General features: G+C 34.7%; 1 pseudogene; it reads left to right on the top strand.

The window, feature by feature from the left end:
- Positions 1 to 1,979: 1,979 nt before the first annotated feature.
- Positions 1,980 to 3,529, top strand: LOC123934657 (annotated as a pseudogene).
- Positions 3,530 to 11,298: the final 7,769 nt, after the last annotated feature.

Genomic DNA, 11,298 nt, shown 5'->3' with positions numbered 1-11,298 from the left:
ACAATAAGCCTACTAATCATTTTTCACAATAAAATGTTATAATTTTTTTGTGATGAGAAATTTTAGGATTTACTCTCTTGGCAACTTTCAAATATGCACTACAGTGTTATTGACTACAGTTACTGTGCTACATGTTACATCTCCATAACATGTATTTTATATTGGAAAGATTTTACTTGTTGGCCCCCTTTACCCATTTCACCCAACCCAAAGCCCTCTCCACTATAACACCCATGGTTCTGTCCTATCAGTGAATTTTGTTGTGGTTTTAGATTTCTCATATAAGTGAAATATGGTGTTTGTTTTTACTCTGTCTGACTTATTTCACTTACCATGATTCCCTCAAGGTCCATCAGTGTTGTCACAAATGTCAAGATTTCATTGTTTTTTTTAAATAGCTGAATACTATTATATTGCATTTATATACCACATCTTTGTTATCCATTCATCCATTGATAGACACTTAGGTTCTTTCCAAATCTTGGATATTGTAAATAATACTGCAATGAACATAAGGGAGTATATATCTTTTAGAAGTAGTGTTTTCATTTTATTTTTCCAGATAAAAACTTAGTAGTAGAATTGTTGGATAAGATGGTAGTTCCATTTTTAATTTTGTGGAGAAACTCTGTATTGTTTTAAATAGTGGTTGCAACAATTTAAATTCCCACCAACAATGCATGAGAGTCCCCCTTTCTCCACATTTTAGCCAACACTCATTATTTCTGGTCTTTTTGATACTAGCCATTCTAACAGATGTGAGGTGGTATCTTGTGAATTTGATTTGCATTTCCCTGATAATTAGTGATGTGGAGCATTTTTTCATAGGCCTGTTGGTCATCTAGATGTCTTATTTGCAAAAATGAAATCTATTCAGGTCCTCTGACAATTTTTCAATCAGCTTTTTTTTTTTTGCTATTGAGTTCTGTGAGTTCTTTATATATTATCTTCATTAATCCTTTACCAGATATGCCTTGCAAATGTTTTCTTCCATTCAATAGGTTTCTTTTTTTTTTAAGGTTTTTAATTTGACAGAATGGAACAAGAAAGCACAAATAGGGGAAGAGGCAGAGGGAAAAGGAGAATCGGGATCCTTGCTGAGCAGGAAGCCCCATGTGGGGTTCTATGCGGGGCTTGATGTGGGCTCAATCCCAAGATCCTGGGATCATGACCTGAGCCGAGGCAGATGCGTAACTCACTAAGTTGCCCAGGTACCCCATCATTCAGTAGATTTCTTTATCATTTTACTTGATGGTTTCCTTTGCTGAACAGAAACTTTTCAGTTTGATATAATCCCTTTTGTTTATTTGTGTGCTTTTGTGGGTTTTTTTGTTTGTTTGTTTGGTTGGTTGGTTTTTTGCTTTACTTTTAGGTCAGGTACAAGTTGCCAGAACCAATGTCAAGGAGCTTTATTGTTTGTATTTTATTCTAGGAGTTTTATGTTTTTAGGTCTTCCTTTTAAGTCTAAAACATTTGAGTTCATTGTGTATGATGTAAGATAATAGTTTAGTTTCATTCTTTTGCATGAGGCTGTCTAGTTTCTCCAACACTGAAGAGATTATACTCTTCTATATACATAGAATCTATATACATAGATTTTTTTGAAATAAAATTCAAGTGAGTTTATTTCTGAACTTTCTATTTCCTCCATTGATTTTTGTGTCTGTTTTTTGACAATACCATACTGTTTTAGTTACTATACCCTGTAATACAGTTTTAAATAAAGAATGCGATGCCTCCAGTTTTGTTCTTTCTCAACATTGTTTTAGGTATTCATGATGTTTATCAGATACATGCAAATTTAAGATCGTCTGCTATTTCTGTGGAAAAATGCCATTGAAATTTTGATAAGGGACAGTAGATGGAACCTAGACTCAGATGGTCCAAAACACAGGATACAACAGCTGGACAGCCTCACAGAACCTTGGAATGTAAGAAGGAGGGCAACAGCTGTGGCAGAAGTACTGGGCAAGCAGAAGATGGCCAAGGAAAGGTCCCTTAAAAAGTCCTTTCAAGACAGTCCTGAAGACATAAAGAAATGGATGAAAGAGAATAGGAATAAAAATTTGCCAGAGATGGCAAATGAAAGTCTTTTGTAACTGCACCATGCCAAATAGTCTCTAACACTTCTAGACTGCAAAAACAAAACAAAACAAAACAAACTACCAAGACAACAACAGAATGTTAGTTTTAGCTTTGGAAAATGAAAACTCCAAAGTGAGAGAAGCCCAAGATATCATCCTCCAACTGAGAAAAGAATGTTACTACCTCACATGCCAGCTACATGCATTGAAAGAAAAACTTCACAAAAAAAAACAGAAGAAACTTTTCAAAACTAGGAAATATGTCCCTCTGGAATGGATTCCAATAGTGACAACAACTCTGGGCATTTATTTGTAAGGATATACCACAAGTTCCTCTTTAGGAAGCTCAATTTCCAGGACAAAGAGAATCATCCCAAATAGAAGAACAAATACCTATTTTTCAAGATAGACTGGGATTTGATTTAGATTCAGATGAAGATAAATCTGCTGATAATGTCTTACCTAGAACTGTATCTGTCCATCAAAGTTTAAAGAAACATTTTAACAATCTATGTCAGTTCAATACCTTGGATGATTTTAAAATCAGACATTTCTCAGTGCAGCCTTTTAAATATGAAATAATTAAATGTGTAGACCCACTAGTAAACATGAACATACCTGAAAACATAGAACAAAGTGTATATCAATGAAGTAAGGATCAAATTAACTTATCACCAATGTTGATTGACTCAGGAAGACCTATTAAAACAAAAGAAAACATTTTAGAATATAAGTTTGAACAAACTAAAAGTAAGCATAGAGGTGCAGAAAGAAGAAAAGGAGACTGGAAAAGCTAATAGAAAGAGAAAATAAAAATCTGTATCAAAGTATAGTGGAGCAAATGTAAAAATTAAAAAAAACTGTTTCAAAAAAATCTGTCATTTCCAGTAATGCTTACAATTTTAATTTGAAAGATTAAATTAATCTTTCTGACACCCTTTCTGACAAAAAAAATGAGCTATGATTCTAACAGAGAAGAAAACAACAATGAATTTGAAGTGAGTATCTGTGAATCAAGTGGTTCAGGAGATTATTCCGATGACCTCTATTTGCCCAGTTGCAAGTACAGTCTTGAATCAGATAGGAGTACAGTTGCCACATCTCAACCTAAAAATGTACTAAAATATAGGGATGAAAAAGAGATGAAAGATTCTAAGCTTACATAAACTCCTATCAGTGCACTACCTAAAACTCACCGCTCACCTCATTTTAGCCTGAAGGTTATCACCAATGTCTCCTTGCATCCTATAGTGAAAATCAGAAAATTTCTCTCTCTCCAAAAAAGAAAACTCAACAGTGTCTCTGTCTAAGTGCAGGTGGGTAGTCAGTATGAATTATACGGAACACACACTCACTCAAAACTCACAGATTTGTGTTTCTTGAATTCTCTGATTTTCAAACAGAAAACTGATTCCAGATGCTGTTCTAAAAATAAAAATATATGAAGCAAATACAGTGAAGTATTTGTTGGATGCTGTTTAAATTCATCCTACTGTAGCTCCTATCTCTCCAAGAAAGAATCTCTAAGATAGTACACAATGGGGTTGGACTGTTGTCATGGAATATTCTTTGAACTATAGATCACAAAAATTTCTTCAAAACTATACTTCAAATGTGATACTTTTTTTCATACCATTAATAAATTTCATTTATTTTTTCCTTTAAATATAAATAACAGGTCCTAAACCCTATTTCTTAAACTGCCCCAAAACTCTTAATTTTACTCAGAATGTATCTTCTACAAAAATTTTTAGAAATGAATAATCAAATTAAGATGTTTTAATTACAAGCTTTTGGTGTCTTTATTTCTCCTGTAAGTGGAAAAATGCTAGAATGAATATTTTTTGGATACAGGCCAAGGATCTTTTGAAATATATATTTGTATATATAATATACAATATTGTATAATATTGTATAATATTGGAATAAATAAATCCTTGACATGCACAGTAGGGTATACTTTAAGTTGTTTGTGGATCCCTTATACCACTGTTTGATTTAAAATTTCAAATAAAATGTGAGATCATTATTAAAGAATTAATGGTTGCTTAGGCTCAGGGAATAGGTAAGTGAATACCAAGCTCTATGTGTACATTGTTTAGTGATACTTCAGCAAAATCACAAATTGTTACATCTTGGACTTTCAGATAGTTCCCTAAATAGTGGTATCATGCTGGGGTCAATGCAGATACAGAACATTTCCCTCACCACAGAAATCTCTCTATTGGGTAATTACAAATTAGGTGTCTTTGTACTTTTAATATTTCTGTATTCTTGCTGCAGCATTTATCCATAGACTGTTAAGAATTGTTTTATATTTTAACAATTTACATGGATATTATATTGTAAATTTTTCTAGCAACAGACTTTTAATTAATCATTGTTTTTGAGATTTATACATGTTGGCAGATGTAGATTATTTTCATCATTGTACAGTATTTTACTATATAAATAACCTGACTTATTCTTTTGAGAGATAAATAAAAGAAATTTTGTTAGGGATTGCACTGAATGTGTTAAATACTTTTGGTGGTATGGAAATTTTAACAATATTAATTTTTCCAATCCTCAAACATGGAATGCCTTCCTATTCATTTGTGTCTTTTATTTCTTTTATTAAGGTCTTGTTTTCAATATGCAGGTCTTTTACCACCTTCATTGAATTTATATTTTTTTTTTTTTTTTTTTTGCATTATAAGATGATGATGCTTCTTTTTTTTTTTTTTTTTTTTTTCTCATTTTATTTATTTTTTCAGCGTAACAGTATTCATTCTTTTTGCACAACACCCAGTGCTCCATGCAAAACGTGCCCTCCCCATTACCCACCACCTGTTCCCCCAACCTCCCACCCCTGACCCTTCAAAACCCTCAGGTTGCCCCAACCTCCCACCCCTGACCCTTCAAAACCCTCAGGTTGTTTTTCAGAGTCCATAGTCTCTTATGGTTCGCTTCCCCTCCCCAATGTCCATAGCCCGCTCCCCCTCCCCCAATCCCACCTCCCCGCAGCAACCCCCAGTTTGTTTTGTGAGATTAAGAGTCATTTATGGTTTGTCTCCCTCCCAATCCCATCTTGTTTCATGTTCCTTCTTGTTTATGCAATTATAAATGTGATTTTTTTATTAATTTATCTTTTGATAGCTCATTATTAGATGTTTGCATACTTATTTTATACCCTAAAACTTCATTAAATTCAATTATTAATTGAAACAGTTCTTTTAAATTTTGTGGAATCTTTAGAGTCTTTAGAGACACATTTTTACACAAAAATCTACTGGATACAGCAAAAGCAGTTTTAGAGTGAAGTTCATAGTGATATAGGTCTAACTTTATATACAAGAAAAATGTGCAATGAGTTATCTAGCCCTAGACCAAAGGGAACTAGAAAAAAGAACAAACAAGACCTAAAGTTAGTAGAAGGAAGAAAACAACAAAGATGGGTTGGGTTAAATAGGTGATGGAATTTAGGAGTGCACTTCTGATGAGCACTAGATGATATATGCAATTTTTGAACCACTATATTGTATATATGAAACTAATATAACATTGCATGTTAACTCACTGGAATTAAAATAAAAACTTTAAAAAATAAGAGTATAGCTAAAAAATTTATGTGTTATATTCTCTTGTTGGATTAATACCTTTATCATTATATGATATCCATCTTTGTCTTTAATTACAGTCTTTTGTCTACTTTGTCCTATGTAATTATTGATACTTCAGCTTTCTTTTAATTTCCATTTGCATAAAGTTTTCTTTCATCCCTTATCTTTTCAGTCTGTGTGCCTTATACCTGAAGTGAGTCTCTTGCAGACAACATATAAATGGAATTTGGGGTTTTTGTTTGTTTTTTAAAAGACTTTACTTATTTATTTGTTTATTTTGTTTATTTGTTTATTTGTTTATTTATTAAGAGGCCGTGTGAGTGGGAAGGAACAGAGGGAGAGAGACAGACAGACTCTGTGTTGAGTGTGGAACCCAACACCAGGCTCCATTCCATGACTCTGAGATCATAACTTGAGTCATATGCTTAACTGACTGAATCAAGAGTCAGATCTTACGTGACTGAACCACTCAGTTGCCTGTTTTCTTTTTTAAATCAATCCAGCAATTCTGTGTCATTTGATGGATCAATTTAATCCATTTACATTAAGGGTTATTAGTGAGAGGCATGTACTTATTACCAGTCTGTTACTTGTTTTCTGGGTTTTTTCTCGTTTATGTCCATTTCTTTTTCCTCTCTTCCTCTCTTCCCTTGTGATGTGATGACATTGTTTAGTTTTATTTTTATATTCCTTTCTCATTATCTTTTGTGTAACTACTATAGGTTTTGCTTTGAGTTTACCAAGAGGCTCATGTATAACATCATATATATATGAGTAGATATTAAGTTGACAGCAACTAAATTAAAGTGCTTTTAACATGCCACATTTTTACTCTTTCCCTTGTGTTTTAGGTTTCTGTTATCATATTTTACATTTTTGTGTGTGTATTCTTTAATTACTATAGTTATACTTATCCTTATTACTTTTTTCTTTTTACTTTCATAAGGCTCTATAAGTGATTAATTCACTGTCCTTAATATATGTTTTTCCTGTATCAGTAAGATTTATATTTTTATAGATTTTCTTTTTACTATTTAGTGCTGTTTCTTTTCAGCTTAAAGAAGTCCCTCTAACATTTATTTTAAGTCTTGATTAATGGGGATGAGCACCTTTAGCTTTTGCTTGTCTGGGAAATTCTCTCTCTTTCAACTATGAATGATAGTTTCACTAGGTGGAGTAATCTGTGATGGATTTTTCCTTTCAACACTGTGATTTCCTTTCCTTTCCTGTGATTTTTCCTTTCAACACTTTGAATTTATCATGTCCCTCTTTTCTGGTCCATTTCTGCTGAAAAATCTGCTGAAATTCTTATGAGGGTTCCCTTGTGTGTAACAAATTGTTTTCTTCCTTCTACATTTGAGATTTGCTCTTCAATATTTGAGATTTTAATTATAATGTGACATTACATGGATGAGTTTGGATTTATGTCACTTGGAAATTTCTGAAATTCCTGGATCTGGACTTTTTTTTTTCCTTTCCCAGGATAGAGAATTTTTCAGTCATTATTTCTTCAAATTAAATTTTTTCCCTTTCTTTCTGTCTTCTTTTGTGACTGCTATAATGCAAATATTGATCTCCTTGATGTTGGCCCATAGGTCCCTTAAGGTATCTTCACTTTTTTACATTTTTTTCTTGAAGCTTCTCTGTTTGGGTGAGTTCCGTGGTCCTGTCTTCTAGCTCACTGATCTTTTATTTTGTTTTATCTAGTCTTCTGTTGAACTCCAGTGTATATTTCAGTTCAGTTATAGTCTCTAGTTCTGTGACTTCTGTTTGGTACTTCTTAATATTTTCTATCTCTTTGTTAAAGTTTTTACTGCAATTACCCCTTTTCTCCTATTTTGGTGGACATTTTTTGTGACCATTAATTTGAACTCTTTGTAAGGTAAATTACTTATCTCTGTTTCATTATGGTTTTTTCCTCAGGTTTTTTTTTTTCATGCTTTTTCATCTGAAGCACAATCCTCTGTTTCTTTATTTTTTTCTCTGTATTTTTTTTCTGTATGTTAGGTGAAACATCTACTTCTCCAACCTTGTGTGCAAGTTATGAAGCTTGTCACTTAACACTGTTCTAACTCTTGGTTGTCTATAATACCTTTCTGTTTGTGTAAGAAGCCTGATTTATTCTTCATAGGTTCCAGGTATTGAGGATGATCAAGTGATCAAGTGATCTCAGTCAGCTCCTAGTTTGAGGATGACTGAGAGCCATCATGATGCAGTTTATAAAGTATGCAAATATTTAATATCCTCTGGGTGAACTGTAGCTATAGACCCTACTGCTCTTTAGACCAGGTAATCTACAGCTATCTCCTAGGCAAGAGTTACAAAATTTGAGGTTGCATTTGAATGCATATGCTCCTTTCTGGAAGATACTGGTGAGCTGTATTGAGGCCTACATAGAACCCCCAATTTTTCCATAGTCTACATTCCTGGAGAGCACCTAAAGTAGTCTCTATATGTGTGGTGAACCTAAAGCCTACTCCTCAGACTGAAGCTACAGGACAAATAAATGGGTCTTTTTCATAGGAAGACTATAAATATGTTTCTGTTTGCTTTCTTTGTCATTACCTGGGAGTAGTAGACTGGTAAGAATTATCTCTGCAATTGTCACATTCCCAAGGGGCTCAGGTATGCAAGCCATCTTGGCTACCAGAGCTAAGTGATAAAACCGAGTCCACTCTGTGATCTGAATTTTCCTGCTGGCTCTAGTAAGTTAGTTGGAGAGTTCAAGGGCAAGTCATGCCTACTGGTTTTTATCAAGGCCTCAGGAGAGTTCATGTATATCCACCAGTTTTGTGAGGGCAGGGTGAGAACATAGGAACCATGTGCACCTTCCATTTTTGGAAGGGCACCTAAAGAGTACACAAACTGTGAGGGTCTGCTGACGTGAGAGGGCAGCTAGAGAGCACAGGGGTAGATCATGCCCACCAGCTTTAGCAGGGCAGAGGGAGAGTGCAAGAACTGTGATAATTTGATTTTTATCTTTCATTTTATTAATATATATCACATTTATTAATTGGTGTATGTTGAGCCATCCTCTCATCCCATGTATGAATCCCATTTGATCAACATGTATGATACTTGTAATGTGCTGTAGTATTCAGTTTCCTGGTATTTTGTTGGCAATTATTGCATCTATATCATCAGATATATTATCATATAGATTTTTCCCCCTGTATTGTCTTTTTTAAAAGATTTTATGTATTCATTAGAGAGAGAGCACACAAGCAGGGGCTCAGGGAGAGGGAGAAGCAGACTCCTTTACTGACCAGGGAGCCCAACGTGAGGCTCAATCCCAGGACCCTGGTTTCATTACCTGAGCTGAAGGCAGACACTTAGCCAACTAACCCACCCAGGCACCCTTCCTTGTATTTTCTTATCTGGCTTTGATATCAGGGTAGTACTGGCCTCAAAAAATAAGTTTAGAGGTGTTCTCTCCTCTTCATTATTTTGAAAGTGTTTAAGAAGAATTAACATTACCGTCTTTGTAATAGATCAATTAACCATATAACCATGGATTTATTTCTGGGCTTTTTATTTTGTTCTATTAATCTATGTGTCTATGTTTGGACCTGTGCCATGCTTTTTTTTAAATTTAATTTTATTTTTTCAGTGTTCCAAGATTCATTTTTTATGCACCACAGCCAGTGCTCCATGTAATCTGTGCCCTCCTTAATAACCACATCCAAGCTCTCCTAACCCTACACTTCCCTCCCCTTCAAAACCATCAGTTTGTTTCTCAGAGTCCACAGTCTCTCATGGTTCATCTCCCCCTCCGATTTCCCCCAACTCATTTCTCTCCTTCACCCAATGTCCTCCATGTTATTCCTTATGCTCCACAAGTAAATGAAACCATATGATGATTGACTCCCTCTGCCTGACTTACTTCACTCAGCATACTCTCCACCAATCCCATTCATGTTGATACAAAAGTTGGGTATTCATCCTTTCTTTTTAAAAAAATAATTTTAATTCCAGTATTTAATTTAATTCCAGTAAATTTAATTCCAATATAATTGCAGACAGTGTCATATTAGTTTCAGGGGTACAATATATTGATTCAGCAATTCTATACATTACTCATTGCTCATCATGACAAGTGTACTCTTAATCTTCTTCACCTATTTCACCCATCCTCCCAACCCACTTTCACTTAGTAGCCATCAGTTTGTTCTAAATAATTACGGGGGCACCTGGGTGGCTCAGCAGGTTAAAGCCTCTGCCTTCCTCTCAGGTCATGATCTCAGTGTCCTGGGATCAAGCCGCACATCGGGCTCTCTGCTCAGCAGGGAGCCTGCTTCCTCCTCTCTCTCTGACTGCCTCTCTGCCTACTTGTGATCTCTCTCTGTCAAATAAATAAATAAAAATCTTTAAAAATAAAATAAATAAATAATTATGAGTTTGTTTTTTGGTTTGTCTCTTACTTTGTTCATTTGTTTTGTTTTAAAATTCTGCATATCAGTGAAATCATATGATATTTGTCTTTCTCTGACTTATTTCACTTAGCATTTTAGTCTCTCTATCATGTTGTTGCAAAAGGCAAGATTTCATTATTTTATATGGCTCAGTAATATTCCATTATATATTATATATATAATGCTAACACACACACACACATATATATCTCACATCTTCCTTTTCCATTCATCTATCAATGTACACTTGAGATGCTATCATAATCTGGCTACACTAAATAATGTTGTAATAGACATAAGGGCGCATATAACCCTTTGAATGTGTGTGTGTGTGTTTTGTTTTTGTTTTGTTTTTAATATTATTTAAATATTATTAAATAATATTATTTAATAAATAACCAGTAGTGTGATTACTGGATCATAGGATACATCTATTTTTATTTGTTTATTTTCAGCATAACAGTATTCATTGTTTTTGCACCACACCCAGTGCTCCATTCAATACGTGCCCTTTCTATTACCTACCACCTGCTTCCCCAACCTCCTACCCCACGCCCCTTCAAAACCCTCAGGTCGTTTTTCAGAGTCCATAGTCTCTCATGGTACATCTCCCCTTCTAATTTCTCTCAACTCCCATCTCCTCTCCATCTCCCCATGTCCTCCATGTTATTTGTTATGCTCCACAAATAAGTGAGACCATATGATACTTGACTCTCTCTGTTTGACTTATTTCGCTCAGCATAATCTCTTCCAGTCCCGTCCATGTTGATACAAAAGTTGGGTATTCATCCTTTCTGATAGAGGCATAATACTCCATAGTGTATATGGACCACATCTTCCTTATCCATTCATCCGTTGAAGGGCATCTTGGTTCTTTCCACAGTTTGGAGACCGTGGCCATTGCTGCTATAAACATTGGGGTTCAGATGGCTCTTCTTTTCACTATATCTGTATCTTTGGGATAAATACCCAGCAGTGCAATTGCAGGGTCATAGGGAAGCTCTATTTTTAATTTCTTGAGGAATCTCCACACTGTTCTCCAAAGTGGCTGCACCAACTTGCATTCCCACCAACAGTGTAAGAGGGTTCCCCTTTCTCCACATCTTCTCCAACACACGTTGTTTCCTGTGTTGCTAATTTTGGCCATTCTAACTGGTGTAAGGTGATATCTCAATGTGTTTTTTTTTATTTGTTTATTTA

The sequence above is a fragment of the Meles meles genome, chromosome X (genome assembly GCF_922984935.1).
Source record: "Meles meles chromosome X, mMelMel3.1 paternal haplotype, whole genome shotgun sequence".
Lineage (NCBI taxonomy): Eukaryota > Metazoa > Chordata > Mammalia > Carnivora > Mustelidae > Meles > Meles meles.
The sequence above is the reverse complement of the archived record's forward strand: the minus strand, read 5'-3'. Positions and strand labels throughout refer to the sequence as shown.